Source organism: Wyeomyia smithii, chromosome 3, assembly GCF_029784165.1.
Source record: "Wyeomyia smithii strain HCP4-BCI-WySm-NY-G18 chromosome 3, ASM2978416v1, whole genome shotgun sequence".
Lineage (NCBI taxonomy): Eukaryota > Metazoa > Arthropoda > Insecta > Diptera > Culicidae > Wyeomyia > Wyeomyia smithii.
In genome coordinates, this window is record NC_073696.1 from 189948378 (window position 1) to 189969572 (window position 21195).

Genomic DNA, 21195 nt, shown 5'->3' on the forward strand with positions numbered 1-21195 from the left:
TGAAATTTAATACACCCCCTCCTTTCTACGCCACTGAGATACAGAAAAATCAATGTTTTAGAATCTAACCTACTTATAGAAATTGCCACGGTAATTGAGTTTGGTGTTGAGAAGTTTACAAATAGCAAGTTTACTTCCACCCCCACCCCCCTTTGCCACGCTTATGGAATATACAAAATTCAAAGCCGTTTAAATACATCAGCTACTAACGATTCTGCATGCCGAATTTGATGCTGATCGTTCCAGCAGTTTTAAAATCATCAAAGGTTTATATTGTTTACCCCCTCCCTCATCCTTGCAACGCCTCTGAGATACACGAAGGTCTAACATGACAGAGTAAGACACATAAACATTCTTGATATAAATTTGAACGGTTATGGGGGAGGAAGTTTTCAGGTTCATGAACCACAAATTCACCCCCCCCCCCTTGCCTACGCTTATGAGATAGAACAAAACTAATATTTTAGGATTACTCCCCGTACTCGAAAACCCCTATGTACAAATTTTCACGGTAATCGGTTCAGTAGTTTTTGAGTCTATAGGGAACAGACAGACATTCGCATTCATAGATATAGATAGAAAAAAATTGATACGTTTTTTTAAAAAACCACAATTAATCCACCTAGCGGTCAGACCCAGCCTTTCGAACTTATCATTTGTTAAAATAGATTTACACTTAAAACACTTAAAAAATACACCTTAATAATTTCTGCTGGATTTGTAATTATTCTAAACTACAAACTTTTGGTAGCCAACAGCACAAGTATACCGAACATTTAAAATATAACATTCACACACATATGAACATACATTAACACATATACATGCAAATAACAATCTTTTTTTTTAAGAGGAGGATTTGTTAGTAGCTTAAGTATTTAAGATAAATATTTGTAAATAATGAGTATGTGTGTCCAATAACAAATGGTGACTTCTCAACACTGTTAGAAATTTTTAATTTTAATTGTTAGGATTTGTTTGCTTTCGCAAGTAAATAACAATCAGTTCTTTCGAATATATGATGCGATTTTGTTTTTGATCGTTGTATAATCGATTTGTACTCGTATACTGCGTATAAGTATTTAGTGAAAATGAAATTCTTTAACGCAGTTGATAATACTGATCGTCTCTGAGGGGCATCCAATGAATGGACAAATACCAATCAATATGGGTTCTTGAAACCTGGATTATACCCAGTGGCTAGAATCCGACCTCAAACCCCATTTTTAATCCAGATGACCACTTCTGGTTGCCTGATAATCAAAAAATCATAAAATCCATAATAAAATTTGCGAACTGCCTAATCTGGGTATTTCGATAGCGAAGATGGCGAATCATCCAATCCGATTTGGGTTAGCGGTATGATACCCGGAGGCAAGAAATCATCTTCAAACGCCATTTTAAATTACTATACAGTAGCTTCCGGTTTCTGGAAATCAGTCTAACAGGGACAAACATTTGGCAATGTGAGTTGTTCAGTACCCGGGATGATGCTCAGAGGCCAGGAATGAACTCCATACTTCATTTTGAAATCCGAATTTGCGACTTCCGGTTTCGGAAAAACATCCTTCAATTGCCAAATATAATCCAATAAAGGTATATCCACCCTTTGGAATTTAGAATATTGATGTTGATTTGAAGGAATAATTGGAGCATAGTATTCGAAATTTGACGTAAAATTTGTACTAGATAAATAGTGTATCTATCATAATGACTCCTAATTTCGAACTTTGATCAAAGCAGCTAGTTTTAAACTGCCTTTGGGTTTTGATTCTTTGTAAGTTTGAGGAACAACCTGTTTGTTTGACACCTGTTTTCTTTAAATAAGTCGTGTAATCTTTAAGAGAATAGACTTTCAATATTTTTACAATTAAACACATAATGGTTAAAATAAAAGTCCGAATACACTGGTTAACACAAGTGTGGCCCCGGAGGTCAACCTAAGAAAAAATTCAAAGTTATAGCTTTTCCTGTGATTTTTTTCTTTCTAGGGCAACTATTGTGAGCTATAGAGCAGCATTTTTTTCGATTTTGTCAACCAGTGTTATAATCAAAGGAAATGGGTACCAATACAGCAACCAAACCATCAATTTAAAACTAAGATTGTTGAGATCAGTCATGCCATCTTTGGCAAAACAAGTGAATTTAAAAAAGTTTTCTGAACACGTTTCTTTTCATAACCTTCAAACTAGATGTTCAACCATCATAAAATTTGTCCGTTCATTTGATACCTAATTTGTTCAAATCGATTGTGTAGCTTCTGAGATAATGGAGTTTCATAACTTTTACATTTTGATACATAACAGACAAAGTTACAGTCCGATTATAATTAAATTCAATAGGGTCTTATCAGGCAACTAGACCTATCTATTAAAAAAAAAATAAAATCGGTCCATCCATCTCTGAGAAAAGTGGGTGAGCTCAAGCAGTCTTAGAAACATGTTTCTTGTCATAGCCTGATTTCCCATTATTATACATAACGGGCAAAGTTAAAATCCAGTAACAATAAAATTCAAAAGGGTCTTATAGGGCAACAAGACCTTCCATATGACACTAATTTTATGAAAATCGGTGCAGCCATCTCTGAGTAAAGAGAGTGAGAATAAAAATCTGCACACATACATACACACACACATTGAAAATGCTCATCTCGTCGAACTAAGTCGATTGATAAACGCGATTAGACCCTTTGGAGCACTTTTATACCATTGGTTTCTCAGTGATTGTTATACCTTTCTAGGAGAAAGGCAAAAATTTGACGTAATGTTAGTGCTATAGAAATGGCGAAATAAATGGAATGACTCCTAATTTCGAACACTTAAATCACGAGCAATGCCGGGAAAGTTTAAATAGTAAAATATCAAATCCAATTTTTGTTAAGGTCACATATTTTGATCAAAGCAAGTATAGTGTAAAATAGTTTTTGAATTTTTTTTCTTTCCATAACTTTTGAACCAAATATCGAATTATTATGAAGTTTGTTACTTGTATATTCGAGAATTAACTGGTTCGAATGAAACTAGCTATGTTAAAATAAGTCGTGTAATCTTTGAGATAATAGACTTTCGTTGTTTTTACAATTCATTACATAACGGTTGTAATAAAAGTTCGATTATAATCAAATGAACCTATAGACTTACCTAGGAGGACCGCGAAGCTCTTGACAAATTTGACAGGTAATTAAAATTTCTTTCTAGATACCTCTGTGAAGGCGGATTTTCAACTCTCTTGCGTACTAGGCAGAGCCGGATTCAAGAAGGGGCCTGGGCCCCACATTTTTGGGGCCCCCACAGAAAGTTTTTTTCTCTACCAAAAATGAGATTCAATCAAACATTTCAATCTATAACTTTCCCTCAGTGTAATTTTTCCGCGAGTGCCAATATCACAACTATATCCATAAGAGTTCACCTTGGATTCTCTTGGAATGACACATATTAACACACCATCTGAATCGAACCAGCGCGCATGGGAGGTAAAGAAGAGAAAGAAAATAACTTATGTATTTAATCACTGCGGTTGCTTACTTATCCGAATCAGGGATATCAGATATGCTTTGCAAAATGCAGATTTTCAGAGTCCGTGTGCAGATTTTATTGACTTGTAGATGTGTTCCGTTTTTCCTAGTTTCTGTCGATTATTGTCTGGGTCGCCTTATATTTGCGCAGTCTTTCTCTAATCTGTATCTGTCTTTTCTTTAGTCCATTCATCTGATATCAATATTGTTCAAATCGGTTGTGTAGTTACTGGAATAATGAAGTTACGTGATTTTCACATTTTGATACACAGACGAAGTTACTGTCCAATTACAGTAAAATTCAATGGGGTGTTATGAGGCAGCTCGACCTTTCATTTGACACTAATTTTGTGGAAATCAGTTCAGTCATCTCAAGTCAATTCAAGTAGTCTTCTGAATATGCTTCTTTCCATAGCTGATATGTGACACTCGGCCCTCTAAACCACTTTTATACCTTCGGTTTTGCCAGTGATTGCTATACCTTTCTAGGAGAAAGGCACAAAGGTTACTTTGTTGCCGTGGTAGGTGAAGGATTTTTGTACGTAATCGTACTTCTTGAACAAGCCTCGTTAATTACCGTACCAAGCAACGATGATTGTAACTGCCTGGAAAGATATTCATTTAACTGTGTGTAACTCTTTTTCTGGAGTTTCAGCTTGAGTAGGGGGTGGGAGGAAGCCTGAGAATAAACTCATGTGTGAAAGTCGCTTACACACTGAACGGACTGATTCTACTAAGATTCGAAGTCATGATCAATCGCACGCCGTAGTGGACTGTAACCTTGAGGCTACGAGCTCACCTTTTTGTGATGTTTAGGTTAGAACTTAAAAGTTCCAAATTAATAAAACATATAGTACTCCTTGCTTTTGGAAACACTTACAATCAAACATATTTATGTTTTACGTATTTTCCGAATTGTTTGGTTGGTTACCTTCAAATTGCATCATCCAGAATGTGCATAATCAGAGAGCGCCAGGGATTTCAGATAGAAAATAAGAGTTGAAATTGTAAGCAAATCGGGGTAATTTTGACTGTATTTGTTGAAATGTTTTTAACTCGAGTTTTGCTCATTATTGTCATTGTTATTGTGTAAAAATAACACATCTGGCAACACTACCGTTCCAAATTGAAATTTTTGGGTTGAAATTTGCTTTAAAATGCAATTCATATTTTTATTTCACAGTAAATCACGAATAACTCAACATCAAGTTATTTTAGAGCCATGTAGTCTTCGGCAAATTTCTTCCCCATAAAATTTCCCAATTTTAATGGTATTAAGTTGGGGATAGCATTAGGTTTAATTCCCACTATTATTGATTGAATCTCAAAATGTACTTGAAAAATCTCCTTTCCAAAGGATAGAATTTTTTAGGAAAATAAATTGACGTTAATCAATCCTTTTTTAATTTTTAATTTAAGGAGTGAACTGCCCATAAAAGCATAAGAGTCCCATATGACTATTAGGCAAATTTTAGTTTATGCTGTGAATGTATCTAATTTTGTTCAAATTTTCGTATGCCTTGATGAAATTTGGAAGTTTGTTCTGAAAAATAGTGGAAAAATACCAAACCTTGTCTGTCCCATATTGAAAATAAAGGCATACGAGTCCCATTCTAAAAGGATATTCAATTGTCTTTAAAAATCAATATTTTACATTTGTTATCGATTAAAAAAAATGTTCACAAAAAGTATCATTGATCTAAAAAAATGAAAACACAGTTCATGTTTGCAAGGTTCAATTAAAAATAAGCTAGAGACATTAAAGCAACATTAAAACTGATTTAATTTGATATGTCATTTCCAACAAAATCGAAAGTTAAAGTGAATTTTTTTCTGGCAACTGTTTCCAGAAATTCTTCTTAGCATCTGGGATGAGTGATCAGGAGTGTGGGCTTACGGTTTGCATAGATTTCTTTATTGTAGACTCTATGTTGAACGAGCTTTCGTCTATTAGCTTTTGTTACATTTTAATAGATAACATGAACCAATCCATGTTGCAATCCGTTAGAACCAAATCGCTATATTGCAATTCGTATGATCCAATGAGACCATATAAAAAAATTGGAATAAAATGAACGGTTCACATAATAGACACAATGAGGAATGATAATAAATGCCTTGGCCGTTTAGAAAGCGTAGCGACTGATATGCTTTTATTTTTTGTATATAGAGAAAAAATAAAGACAAACGAGTCTCATCATTATTTTCCAAGCCTGGAATTAATGAAAAAGTTTTTAGAACTCATAGAATTATATAATGTTCCACCTCATGAACATACAGTAGAACAAAACATAGTTATAGTTGAATCATAATTATTTGTCTTCAATTTAAGATTAGAACTTCACTTGCAATTTTCTCAAGTGTGAGCATTTCCATATGGGACTCTTATGCTTTTATGGGCAGTGAATGTAGTAATAAAGATAGAAAATTAAACTAACTGAAAATATGATTGTAGAAACTACGAAAAATATAGTTCAGCAGGTGAGACTCGAACCCACAACTTCCAATCTCCGGTCAGGTGTGTTTTCGTTACACCACCGCAGACCGTTAAAGACGTAGTTCTAGAATCGAGTTTTGTATCGCTTATCCAATTCTCGCACTTCGTACATTTACTCAGTAGAGACTATTATTTATAGCTGGCTATTGTTCCAACACCCTCAGTGGAAGTTGGAATGACTTCTCAGTGTGAGAGATAGAAACGTGCCAGTGAGTTGCCATCTCTACCAGCAGCAACATCGACTTGCGTCACAAACATCGGATAATCAATCCGAAACAAATTTTCCCTTATAGTTTGGGCCTAAGAAACCTGCAAAAAATATAAAAGGATTAGGTTTCATGGAAAATTGAACAACTGGACATGTTTTTTTTAATTAACATAAGAAAAAACGATTTATTTCAAAAAAGTCATCGAAGCCAGTTGAAAACATCATTTTCTAGAGCTGCCGCCGAACAAAAGTTTGTTCGTAACACCATTTGCTATCATGTGGAGGGTGAGCCCCCGGGATTCCAGAATTGCAGTTTTGGGACACCCTGGGCATTGATATAAAATATAAGGAAATATAAAAAAACTTAGAAACGAAAATCGCTTAAGGGGGGACCCAACTCTGGAAAAATGAAAAAATTTTGTAATTTTTTTCGGATGTTTAGAGTGAAGTGATGTGTTCGGATATTTCTAAATCTTCAAAAGTTGCCAAATTGGCGGCCATTTTAGTAAAAAAAATAATGAAAAAATCACTATTTAAAAATTCATAAAACGTTTTTTTTTTATTTTCGCTTATTTTCCGTCGGTCTAGTTCCGCCACTGTTGTTGTGCCAATCACCGACGCCCGGGGAGGCGACTCCACCCAGGACCCTAACTCACGACCCGTTGATTAACGGACCGGCGCCAACGGCTTTACTTCCTCATGCGATGGAAGGCGTGATCCCAGAGATTTTTCGCCTCAGAAAATCTCTCGGTGTCGGCTAGAATTGAATCTAGACCAGTTGGGTTGGTTGTGAGTGGATCACGCCACCTCACAACCATCGACACCTATGTCGGCGGTGGGATTCGAACCCAGGCGTCGAGCTTGGTTGGCGGAGACGTTACCAACTACGCTAGGCCCCCGCTCTGTTCATAAAACGTTGAAAAATTAAGGTATCAAAAATGGCGATTTAACAAGTTAGATAATCCATTTTTACAGACAAAAAAAAAATCCAGTCAAATCGGTTCAGTATATACTGAATAAACTTACCACCAGTTGGAAAAACATGGTTTCGTGAAAAATGCTGTCAACAGCGTAATATTCATTCAAATATAGTCCAAGACATACAAAATACGTCTTCAAGCAAGCACTTCTGGCATCTGCAGCAGCTTCTAATCACAGTTGCTGTTTCATTTAATTTAATAGCTAAGTTCTTCCAAATACATGTAATAGCCTTGAAGAAGGTTTATCGCATAAACATAATTGTGCAGTTATTGTACATACATAGTTATGAAACTGGAGTATTGTATAAATCATAATTTACGTAGTCCCACGTCTACCATGCGGTCGTGTCTTGGAAAACCCCTCTCTTATTATATCCAGGCCATCACTTTCATTTGATATCGCTACTTTAGCGTGCGCCAAAGTAGGTTTTCGCTCGTTAATGTAGAAGGACTCTCGCCTCTCACACAAGGAACAGGATAGTTAATCAACACTCACGCATCACACTGTCATTTGTTTGGAGATGTTATTTTTGCCGTTTTTCAGTCTACTTCGTTATATCTATATTGAGAAATATTATTACAAGATTAATTGTATAAGTAATTTCCAAAATCTCCGCCTATAAAAAAAAAAAATTTGCTTTAGAAAATAACTTACTTTGTTTCATATATTGTAAGTCGAATATTCACATTTGAGAGTTGACGTCTTTGTATATTCATAACACAATTTTCATCACTAGAAGAATCGTTGAAAAATTTTTCTACTTCACAATTTAAAATTTTGTTTAAGGGCAAATCGCATTATGAACGTAAAAAGTAAGTCCCTGGGGACAAAACACTATTGGTATATGACAAAATATTTCCTATATTCGATATTACAAAATATTTATAATTGCATTTTTAGGCACCCCTCTATCTATATTTCAACTCCTTGACGTCGCATTATCGTCGGTGTCGGTGTCGGTTCCATACCTGATCAGCTTCCGTGTTCCAGTTTACCACCTGCCGACTTTTCACCCGATACTGCACTACCTACTAGCGGAACACTGGGATGCACTAGCTCACGTACTATGGAAGTCTCCGACCCCCTCGCCATAGTCGAGCCTTTCCTGCCTACGTTCATCAGTCATCCCGGTCCTACTCACGGCAAGTACGATTTCGTAACTTCAGTTCCCTCCGCTGATCCGTACTGCACTTTCAGTCTTCGGCAACCTGACTTCCCGCCGCCAGTGTTTGCAGAACGTAACCTTGCGGCTTATAACCATTCCCCTGCACTTCGGATTTACTACCAAAATGTTCGTGGACTTCGCACCGAAATTGACGACTTTTTCTTGACGGCTACTGAATGTGACCACGACGTTATTGTATTGACCGAGACCTGGCTCGACGATCGTATTGACTCCGCACAACTTTTTGGCAGTTTATTCACTGTCTATCGCTGCGACCGTACACATCATAACAGCTGCAAGTCGCGTGGTGGTGGTGTCCTGATAGCTGTATCTAAACACCTCAATAGCTGTGTTGACCCGGCTCCAATAAGTGACACCATTGAACAGCTCTGGTTTTGAATCTCCTTGCCAACTCGCAGCATTAGTTTGGGAGTAGTCTATCCTCCTCCCGATCGTAGATCTGATATGACCGCTGTTGAAAACCATATCAACTCTATCAGCTCCGTTACCTCTCGCTTAGACCAAAATGATCGTTTCTATTTGGAGACTACAATCAGCTGGGCGTAATTTGAATTCAACAAAATCAGTAAGTTATACGGGAAATATAACCGCTTCCTCTACAAACAGTACACCTCTAGGATGCAGGGTAACTCTAGACGGAATCCACGATTATTTTGGTCGTTCGTGAATTCTAAGCGTAAAGAAGCTGGTTTACCAGTAGATTTGTTTCTTGGTGATTGCCACGGCAGCACATTGCTTGGAAAATGTACTCTATTTGCCCGTAGTTTTCAGCATAATTTTCATGAGCATACTGCTTGCTTTAAGTGACCTTCCTAGAGATGTTATCGATTTCAATCCGCTTGAAATAACCAGTCGTCACGTTACTGCTGCCATTTTTAAACTGAAATCATCCTTCGCTGTTGGCCCTGATGGAATTTCGTCATGCGTTCCGAAACGATGTGTCTCTGTCCTTATTCATCCGCTATGCTTGCTGTCCAATTTATCTCTTCGACAACGCGTGTTTCCCTCCAGTTGGAAATCCTCCGTTATGTTTCCCGTGCATAAGAAAGGCGATAGACGTGATGTGAAAAACTACAAAGGCATCACATATCTCTGTGCATGATCTAAGGTAATGGAAATAATTGTAAACGACGCCCTATTCGTCAGCTGCAAACATTACATCATGTCGGATCAACATGGTTTTTACCCGAAACGTTCAATAACGACTAATTTAGCCGAATTCTTGTCGACTTTCTTGCGAAAAATAAGTAACGGTGCTCAAATAGATGCAGTATACACCGATCTAAAGGCGGCGTTCGATCGAGTAGACCACAGGATACTTTTAGCTAGAATTGGAAAACTTGGAGTTTCATCTGCTTTCGTACAATGGCTTGGTTCCTACTTGATGAATCGAACACTCTGAATGAAGATAGGAAGTGAGTTTTCTGCGCAGTTCACGAATGTCTCTGGAGTCCCGCAAGGTAGCAACCTAAGACCGCTACTCAATGATATTTCTTTGTCACTTCCGGAAGGTTGCCGTAAATTGTACGCCGATGACGTTAAACTCTTTAAAGTCGTGAGAAATTATGCGGACTGCGTTGAGCTTCAGCAACTGGTGGATATTTTCAGCCTATGGTGTTATTTCTGTAAGCGTTCAGAAATGTAGTGTCATCTCCTTCTATCGGACAAAGAAGCCAATCTCATTTTATTATATTATGTCGGCTCAGCCTCTATCTAGAGTGACACAAATTGGAGATCTAGGTGTTATTTGGGATACTGCGCTCTCTTCCAAACTGCACTACAACGAAATCACCGCTAAAGCTAATCGATAATTCGGATTCATGTTTAAGATAGCCAACGTGATCCGTTTTGTCTCAGATCGCTGAATTTCTCTCTAGTGCGGTCTACCTTAGAATTCTGCTCCGTTTTATGGTGTCTATTCCACAACTTCTGCATTGCCAGAATTGAATCCGTGCAACGTAAATTTGTACGATATGCGCTAAGATTCCTCCCTTGTCGCAATCCCTCAACTCTGCCAACCTACACTGATCGCTGTCGGCTTATAGGAATGTAAACTCTTGAGCAGAGACGATTGGTAAAATTCTTCTAAATGAAATCGATGCTCCGGCAATCCTCGACCACCTGGATATATATGCCTCCGAAAGATCTCTCAGACCAAGATCCCTGTTTAGGGTTACCATTTGGTCGCAGTTATAAATCAGGACGACTTTTTCCAGCAACAAATTTGATCTAGCTATTTTTATTTTTTGAGGTATCAATATACCTAAGATACCTTAAAAATGCAACACTAGTGAACTGTTTGAAATAACCTTAACAATTGTCAAAAAACCTTTAACGGTTTCAACGACTAAACAATTCCTCTAATCAAGATTCCACCACAGAAAAAATTCTTTCGAAATAAGTTCGTTTCTTGCCGGAATCAAGATGAAAATACTGAACAATTTGCTACTTTTTTGAATATCCGGTATCACTCCGAAAAATCAGGACAGATGCTAAAATAAGAAAAATAAATCAGGACGCTCCAAATGGATCTCAAAATCAGGACTTGTCCTGCTAAATCAGGACGGATAGTATCCCTATTCCTGTTGAACCTGCTTCAACGCAACGCACAATATGGTCCAGTCAGCGTTTCATGTCGGCCAGCTTCAACACAGTAGCAGATGCGTTCGATTTTAATATAACTGGTACTGCTTTAAAAAATAGATTTCGCGTTAGGTAACTTTTTTGTGATTATTTATTAACATTGTTCTAGTATTAGGGTTTGCATTAAGACACTCACTCTGTCAGATGAGTTTTAATAAATTATAACAAAATTATAACAATAACGAATTCGACTAGATAAAAGCTCTGCGATGGAAAGGAAAGAATGTTCACGAAAGTGTCCTAAATTATGTAGTATAATTCAGCCTACACCACAAGAGCCCAATTCCAAAAACGAATCATTATGTAGGTTAAACAAGGTACGTAACGGCTCTCAAGCTTCTAACTGGATTCATTCAGACGAAGAATCGTTAATAATGAACTCCTTTGTGATGCAAAAGCAAAGCCATCGGGTTCATAATTATGGATGAGCTTGACTCTCCTGGCGATGGCGATAGAAACGATAGCAGCAAACGAACAGATTCGGGCGATGATAATAACCATTACGAGTGAGCGGTATTTTGTTGAATTTGGAAACATCTCCAGCATGAAAAGACCCAGCCAGACCTTGCCCACTGGCGGAGTGTAGTGCAACCACGCTTTGACATTTTGGTTTAGGCGATACAGCACAAGCTTAAACACCTTTTTCGAAGAATGGTGGTTTGTGACATATGAAGACTGTGTTTCAGTGAATCATTCAAACATATCCCTTTTCGACCAAGCCCACACAATTGTGTAGATAAGACGGAACGTAAATCAAAATCTAAATCGAAACAATTCTTATATAAATACACTTGTTTACTCCGTTTTTTTTTTAATTTTTTTATAACAGCTGCGATGTTGACACTAGCGTTGTGAGTCAGAAGGTTTTGTTTTAGTCACCTTCTACCTACATAATTATGTGGGCTCGGCCGGAAAGGGATATAATATTTCCGCCTAGTTAAAAAACCTATTTTCAAATAGCGCGAGAAAAGTGTATTGAACATCCACACTGGAAGTACAAACGTTTAGACATGACTGATTGATTGAAAGTTTGCACGCAAAAAATACCTATAGCAACAAAATTATCTATCTGACAAACTTAAGGTTGTTTCTAGATTTGATGAAATAGTATTCAGTGGCAATAATTGAGTTTAAAAGTCAGAAAAATAATGACGATATGATTTGCTTTTTAACTTTCTTATCTCCATAGATGGTCTTCTATGGTCCTTTGACAACCCGGGCTTCCCCTCAAGAAAACGTTTTTATCATCTATCGGATGTTTCAATGACCCTATCTAACTCAATAAGCTTTCTAAATTTCTTCCACGCCGTACGCCCTGTCGAGCAAGCAGTTTGTACTGTTCTTATCTGTCGCTTTCAATCGCATTCACAGGCCAACTCTTCCTACATACCTACCTACAAAAGATAAGTATAGAAATCTCTTCAATCGAATATGTTGCACTCTACTGAGCCTTCAACGATGTTTTAGAGCTCTGTACGTTTGAATACGACTTCGCTCTGAGGAGATTTATGAAACAGGAAGCGCACAAAAAGATAGGGTAGGGGAAGTTCCGGTTGCACAGATAGCGTCTTCCTTTTCAGCAGGTAAGTGCGATTTATTTGCCTAGCATTTTGCAGGTACACTTCACAATAGGTGTACCTTGTGTAACTGGATTACCGTGGCCACCCTTCATGTTTCGGCGAACGTGTTTATTGCCAAATATTCACAGTCACGAATGAAAAAGATGTTACAGCCGTTTTCAATTTGGAATTGTCCCATTGCTCTGAACCTGGCGGTGTTTGTTAGGCTTTTATGAAGAAGGTATTGCGATTTTTTTTTCATGGCATCGTCATAAATTCCTACATTGCCCTTTATATTCGTTGGTTTTTAAGCTATTGCGGTCGTTTCAAAATTAATGGTGTTTGATTAGGGAATTTCAGATCTTGATCTCTTTTTAACTTAGGACAAAAGTTCTATTGGTAATTGACTGTCACCTAGCCACTTTATTACTTTTTTGTCCCATTTTATCTGCTAATTCACCGTACGAAATGAGCAGGGTGGAAGATAATAACTTTCGTGGCGATATAAATAGCTTGGAAACTATAAAATTAAACGTCCTCATTGAGATTTATTAGATCTTCTAAACATATAAAAATGCATTCTTGTCTGTCTGTCTGATCCATATAGGCTCGGAAACTACTGAATCGATCAGCGTGAAATTTTGCGTATAGGAGTTTTGGGGGCCGGGAAAGCTTCCTGAGACAGTTCGAGACTCCTTTCTATTTTTGAAGGGATGGTTCTTATGCCAATGCAACACAAATTTCGCATAACTCGACAACTAATCAAGCTAATACAACGAAAATCGGCATGTTAAGGTTTTTGAGAGCAAGAAAAATTCTCAGGGTGGTGAGACACTCCTCTCTTTTCTCAAAGGAAAGGCTCTAAAACAAATCGAACATAAATTTCTATGGTGATTTGGCACTTCTCCGTACTCTGGAAAAGGGGGAGGTCTCCCAGACAATTTAAACAGATATTTCAAGCGATGATGGTGATCGGCGATAACATCGGCGATTAACATTCGATCTTTTTCAGCGTGTGAGTCAACTTCGTCTCTCAGTCGGTTCTAACATTTATCGTACGATATGCCAGTCCGAGTGAACCAATACGGAGATTGGTTCGCTGAGATAATTCATTCTCTCTCAGATATGGAATTTCCAATAGCTCTACAAACCGATGATTTACTCTTCGCATGATAGAATCCAAGTGTCAAAACAAAAGAGAAGAATCGCGAGACGATAATTATCGGAAAAGAGAAGTAATTGCGATCGCTTGAACAATTATCGCCCTTTCTTTCTGAGTCGCAAGTGTTGACATTAAAATAGGTTTTTCATCGTTTAACAAAATGTTGCTTGCTGTCGTTCTTCAGTTTTATTTGCATCGAAGGTTTGTTCACTGATGTATGTTGGGATATCGGTTTTTTTTTTTAAACAAGAAAAAACCTGCATACATTTTGGAAAAAAAATCGCAAATATAAATAGATTCGAAAAAAGTTTGTAAGCTATGCAAAAAGTAACAACAAATATTTGCCATTTGAAAAAACAAAATCAGCCATGGACTCTGAAAATATGCATTTCATAGACAGTTCTGTAATTCTGATATCCCTGTTTTGCGCTGCCTTATAGTTGGTCTAACGCAAAAAAAATTAAAAAAAAATTAAAAATAAATCAAAAAAATTAAAAAAAAATTAAAAAAAAAATTAAAAAAAAATAAAAAAAAATATAAAAAAAAATTAATAAATAAAAATAAATAGAAAAAGAATAAATAAAAAAAAAATAAATAAAAAAAATAAATAGAAATAAATAAAAATAAATTAAAAAAAAACGCTTGCAGTTTATTCCCTCTCTGAGTTTTTGGTCTGCGATACAATTTAACGATTATCGGGACACTCTCACTAACAAGGTTCAAACCAATGATTTTCGTTCCACGGCTCGAACGGATCGAAAGACGATAATGAATAACCGATTGGATCAAATAAGACAATCGGAACATCGTATTAACGAGCGACGATAATCTCGCATACAGCTAACAGGCTATGAAGTTCACGGAGAATTCTTTCGGCAATTTATTTGTCACGATACAGAGAGACGATACAAAACATTGCGTATTATACGTGATTAGAATTCAATAGGATTCTCTCATGATAATTCTCTGATACGATTTTGACCATCCTTGATTTTAAGCAGTTATTCCGGGAAATAGCTCAAAATGATCGGTACGATGCACAGGAGCCAAAAATCAACCCCAGACACCATTTTTTAATTTAACATAGAAACTTTCGGTTCCTGAAAAACAGCTGAACATGAACGAACCAGAATGATGCTCAGAGGTTCAAACTTCAAAAGTGTCTCCAAGTGCCATTCTTAAATCCAAGATGGCGACTTTTGGTTTCTAAAAATTAACCGAAAGTGACTAAATACCACCCAACACGGGAATTCGTAATAATGCGATGAAGCCACAAATCGACCTCAGATACCATTTTTAATTCTAATAAGGCGAGTTCCGGTGTCTGGAAAACAGCCGAAAATGCCCAAATACCATCTATACATATAAAAATGCAGTTCTGTCAGTCTACCTGTCTGACCCATATAGACTGGAAAACTACTGAGCCGATCGACATGAAAATTTGTATGTAGGGGTTTTTGAGGGGCCGGAGAAGGTTCTTATGATAGTTTCACACCCCTTTCTGCTCTGGGAGAGAGGGATCCCATACAAAAGAAACACACATATCTGTATAACTCGAAATTTATTCAAGTAAATAAAACCAAATTTGGCGTGTGATGGTTCACAAGAGCCCCTCATCTTCCTAGGAAAGAGGGCTCTCTACTATGAAACACTAAGTAAAACACAAATTTATGCGAAATTCATAAACAAATCAATTACCCAAGTAACACACGTTGTTATAGAGCAGTTGAGATAACTCCTCCAATACAACCTTCAGTTATAGATTTAGTACTGGTACTATATGAACACAAGTACTGGTACTATATGAAGTATTATGAAACTACATGAAAGCAAGCCAACTTGTTAGACCGAAGCTGTTAAATACATCTCGAGTACCAATACGGTAGAAATACGTTGAAAATAGGTTATTTTTAAGTTGCCTAATTGCTAACTAATCAAAACATCGTTGCCGCAACCATAAAACTTCAAAATGAAAATGTCGCAGAACGACACTGATTTCTATAAGGAACAATAATGAAAAAATAGTGATTATGGTGTTTCGAATAATCGAATAAGAAACAATAACAAATCAACCATTTGGTGCTTTTAATACAAAGTTTTACGTGCGCGCCAAATTTCATGGTGAAACATTACGTTTTACTTTTGAAAAAAAATATGCGCCAATAATTGGATATTGTTTTATATTTGTCAATCAGTGGGAAATAGATTATGCATTACAGAATGTTCACTGATTTATTCATTGCGAAGAGTCAATTTACACTACCACCGCATGGGCTTAGTTCGTGAACAACTATCTGGCATCTCTTTCTTGCATGCGTAATGAATCGCAATGTTCTTTTTTTTTCTTGGGTAGATCTGCACTGACCCAGTGCAATGAAGAAATTCGCGCATTCGTGGGTCAGAATTCGCCATAACAAAGTGCATGCGCAAATGCGTTGCTATGACAACATTTACCCAGTGCATGCGCAAATGTATTGTTACGCGCAGTGCAACCTGTTCGATGATCGTTTTTGTCAGTGGCATTTTTAATCAATTATAAATTGATGATGAAAAGCAATGTTCATCCTTTCAAAATTATTTGTTTCTGTCGCTTGAATATTAAAATTGTTTTCGCATAGTTTCAACGTTATCTAGACATAAAATAATTCAAAACCAGAAAACGTTGTTAGATATACGGTAACAAAAATTAGAGTGATATTGGTTGCACTGTAAGCGTTTTGTTTACCTCTTCATGGCTCATTTTGACCCACCTCGAATAGGTTTATTAAAATCGTTCAAATAATTCCATTAACAATTTGATTTAAGTAGTTTTACGTTGGTTTTCGAATACCAATAATAGGAAAAGTACTTTACAGCTACTTAGTATTGTTGTTAGGCGTATAATATTGAACGCGCGCGGCTGCCCCGGCTGGGCATTTCATACACAGTTTTTCTAATACGTAGTGAGAACATCTGGAGGACAACTATAAGACAAGTGTCATGTGTGTCATAGTTGTTGTTTGTTCAACTCAGGTTATTGAAAAACATCTCCAAAACCAGGAAAAAATGAGTTTGTGTTCGAAATGTGATTGAATTACTGATGAAAAACATCTTCTCACAAATGTTGTATTTTATTTTGCTTTTTGCACTGTTTTGATAACATCTTGAGGTCTTGAGGTACGATGCTGGCCTAACAAGCCGGTCGTCGTAGGTTCGAGTCTCGACTCGGGAGAGACTGTTAGTGTCAGTAGGATCGTAGCGCTAGCCCAGCAATTGTCCTGTTTACTTAACGGTTGGCTGCGAAGTCTGTGTATAGTAAACAGAAGGTCAAGCTCCGAATCGGAATGTAGTACCAAGGCTTTGCTTTGCTTTGCAGCAGCAGTTTATATTCAATAATCTATTAAATACACTTATGCTATGAAATAACATCTCGAGAACAAGAATATAACAACACAAGTTTTGAATTGCGCTTATAGTATTCTTATATGACTACTGTCATTGTGAATTATTTTCTAACAAGTTTTATGTGTTACTTGGGTAAATAGAACCAAACTATTGGCAAATGACTGGACCAAACAGAAACTCAAATCGACCACGTTTTGATAGATGGTCGCACCTTTTCAGACATTATCGACGTCAAAACACATCGGGGCGCTAACATCGACTCGGACTACTACCTAGTGATGGTAAAGATACGCCAAAAACGAAGTCGACCGAAAACTACGCGCTTTCCCTCGAAGCTGCACTGCCAGAAGAGGACGAGCTGGAAGAAGCCCCTCTAAAGGCCTGCTGGAATACCGTCGAATCAGCCATCAGCAGTTGGCGGAGAACGTCCTAGGTCGCGAATTACCGAGTCGACGTAACGAATGGTTTGACGAAGAATGTCGGCAGATATTGGATGAAAAGAACGCAGCGCGGGCAGTAGTGCTGCGGAGAGCCACCCGTCAGAACGTGGAGCGCTACAAACAGAAACGAAGACAGCAAATCCAACTCTTCTAGGAAAAAAGCGCCGCCAGGAGGAGGAGAAGTACGAAGAACTACAACAGCTGTACCGCTTTCATGAAACACGAAAGTTCTATCAGAGATTCAACGCAAAGGCTTTGTTCCGCGAGCCGAAATTTGCAGGGATAAGGAGAAAAATATCTTGACGGATGATAGTGAGGTGATCGAAAGAAGACCAGAACAGCGACGCAGGAGACTCTGTTGGTGCAGCAAGCAACGGAGATGTGCCACCCCCATCGATTGGCAAAGTTAATGGTGCTATCCGGCGGCTTAAGAACAACAAGGCAGCTGGAAAGAACGGTATCGGAGCGGAGCTCCTCAGGATGGGCCCGGGCAAGTTGGCCAGTCGTCTGCATCGGCTGATTGTTAAGATTTATGAAACGGAATGCCTACCGGAGGAGTGGAAGGATGATGTTATTTGCCCCATCTACAAGAAAGGCAACAAGCTAGATTGTGAAAACTACCGAGCGATCACTATTCTGAATGCCGCCTACAAAGTGATATTCCAAATAATTTTCCAGCGGCTGTCACCACTAACCAACAGATTCGTGGGAAGTTACCAGGCCGGCTTCATGGAGGGTCGGTCCACAACGGACCAGATCTTTACTCTGCGACAGATCCTCCAAAAATCCCGCGAATACAGACTCCCTACGCATTATCTCTTCATCGACTTCAAGGTCACTTATGACACGATAAATCATGAAAAGCTATGGAGAATTCTCGACGAAAACGGCTTCCTCGGGAAGCTTACCAGACTGATAAAGGCTACGATGGAAAATGTGCAGTGCTGTGTGAAGATTTCGGGTGGTCTATTCGACCCATTCGGATCCCACAGGGGACTTCGACAAGGTGATGATCTTTCTTGCCTGACGGGCAATATTGCGCTAGAAGGTGTTGTGAGACGAGCGGGAATAGACATTTTCGTTAAAATCTGGTCAATTAATCTGCTTTGTGGATGACGTGGACACTGTCGGCAGAACATTTGAGGCGGTGGCGGATCAGTACACCAAACTAAAATGTGGAGCAGAGAAAATTGGACTGAAGATAAATTCGTCTAAAACGAAGACTAGCGGGTGGTGCTGAGCGCGACAGGGCACGCCTAGGTAGTGTTGTGATAATCGACGGTGATGAGTTCGAGGTATTTGACGAGTTCGTGTACCTTGGCTCAATGGTAACTGAGAATAACGATACCAGCCGTGAGATTAGGAGGCGAATCATCAGCGGAAGTCGCGCCTACTATGGGCTCCACAAAAAATACGGTTCAAGCGTCTAAGTTCCCGCGCAAAGTGCACCTTGTACAAAACGCTTATTAGACCGGTTGTTCTCTACGAGCATGAGACGTGAACAATGCTTGAAGAGGACCTGCCAGCGCCCGGAGTTTTCGAACGACGGGTGCTAAGAACCATCTTTGGCCACAGGACAACGGAATGTGGAGACGGAGAATGAATCATGAGCTCGCGCAACTCTACGGTGAACCCAGCATCCAGAAAGTTGCCAAATCTGGACGGGTACGTTGGCCAGGGCACGTGGCGAGAACAACCGACAATTACCCTGCAAAATTGGTTCTCACCTCGAATCCGGTTGGTACGAGACGAAGAGAAACACAGAGAGCAAGATGGTTAGACCAGGTGGAGCAAGATCTGGCAAGTACGGAGTGCCCGCGGGATTGGAGGCGGGCAGCCAAGGATCGATCAAGTTGGCGGAATTATGTTGTGCAGGCCATGTACGTACGGCCATTTAAGAAAGTAAGTAAGAACCAAACTATTTTGGAAGGAGGGGAGCTGGAAAACAAGCGATAGTGACCAAATACCATCAAGTATGGGTATTTCCGTAATCGTGATGATGCACAGCAACTAAAATTCAACATCAGACACTATTTTGAATTCTAAGGTGGCGACTTCCGAATCGGAAGTTGAATCTTTGGATGTAAGTGAAATCAGTTTAGAGTGTTTAAAACCATTTAGCTCTCCCGTATCCTGTTCCAGCGACTGAGGCCGTTGCAGGAAGCCTTTGTTGAAGAATAACAATGCGGTTTTCGACTAGGACGATTTACAACGGACCAGATGTTGACCTTGAAACAGATCCTCGACAAGTTCCGCGAACATAACTTGCAGACACATCATCTGTTTGTTGACTTTAAGGTGGCGTACGATTTAGTGAAACGTAACGAGCTGTGGCAAATAATGCTTGAACATGATGGTGAGAACAGCAACTCTTCTAAATGCCTGAAAAGAGAAATTAGAATTATACTTACCTACATTAACTTACTTTGATCACTTTCGCTATAAAATGCACACACGCAGACAAGACAACGGAAATCATTGTGAACAATGTATAAGACAGAACAAATAGAACCATCGTAGCGTAAAGTTCGCATTCCTACAAAGTTATTAGTCGTCGGTCCGAAAACCATTTTTTCTTCGCTTTTTTCGCATTTCGTTCGGTCGGTCAAATTACTACAGTGCCGGGAAGTGTCCGCCGCCAGTCCGGATAAATTTCTCGTCGATTCACCCCGAAACATTGGTGCCGAAACCCGGGAGAGTGAAGTTGCAACGGAGCTAACCTCTTCACCACGTGAGTCGGAAGGTTCCAGTCATCAATTGTCATCCCCCAGCGGTACGGAACTAGCTATTCAGTCGGACTATTAGCAGCAGAAGCATCTTCTCGCCGCCACCATCGTCGCCGCAGATTGGCCAACCTTATATCAGCGAAGCTAACCTCTTCGCCACGTGTGTCGAAATCTTCTCGTCGTCCGCCCGGCAAGTAGCGGCAGGAAACATCTTCCAGCTACCAATCGCGGATAGGCTAAATTAGCAACATCGTTGTCGTTTCCGTTCGTTAGCGGTAAGCAGAAATTTGTTGCCCAGCAGCAGCAATCATCAGCCATATTCGGCCAGCCAACAGCATCAGTAAGGGTGGCAACAGTCATTATCGCCGTCGTTCGTCATCGTCGAGCAGTACCTGTGTTCCCCAGTGGATAGTGGTACGGCTTTGGCAGTGGATCGCAACCAAGTCGCTTTTTCTACCCCGAAGGCAGCAAATCATCACCCACTTCGACAACATTTGGTGACCACCAGTGGCAGCATTTGTATCGGCGGATCTATCGAATCTAGAACTGCTCAGGGGAGGTCAGGGCAAGGTATCAGTAAGTAGCAGAAAGTACAGGTACGTGAATTTGGTTACGTATGGTTTTGCAAAAATGACGCCCAAAAAGCAAAAAACGTGTTAACAAACAAAGTTGAAAATTTTATACCGTCGGCGGACCAACATTTTTGGTTCTGCAAAATTAATAAAAACTTTTGACGACGAATTCGATCCCACTAAACTTGCCCAAGTTGCCATTCGCATTCAATGTCTTGATGCTCTATGGCAAGAATTTGAGGAGACTCAAGATGAAATTGAGATTCTTGAGGATAATGAAGAAGATTTCGCTGAAGAGAACAAGACTTTCAAGCCATCTACTA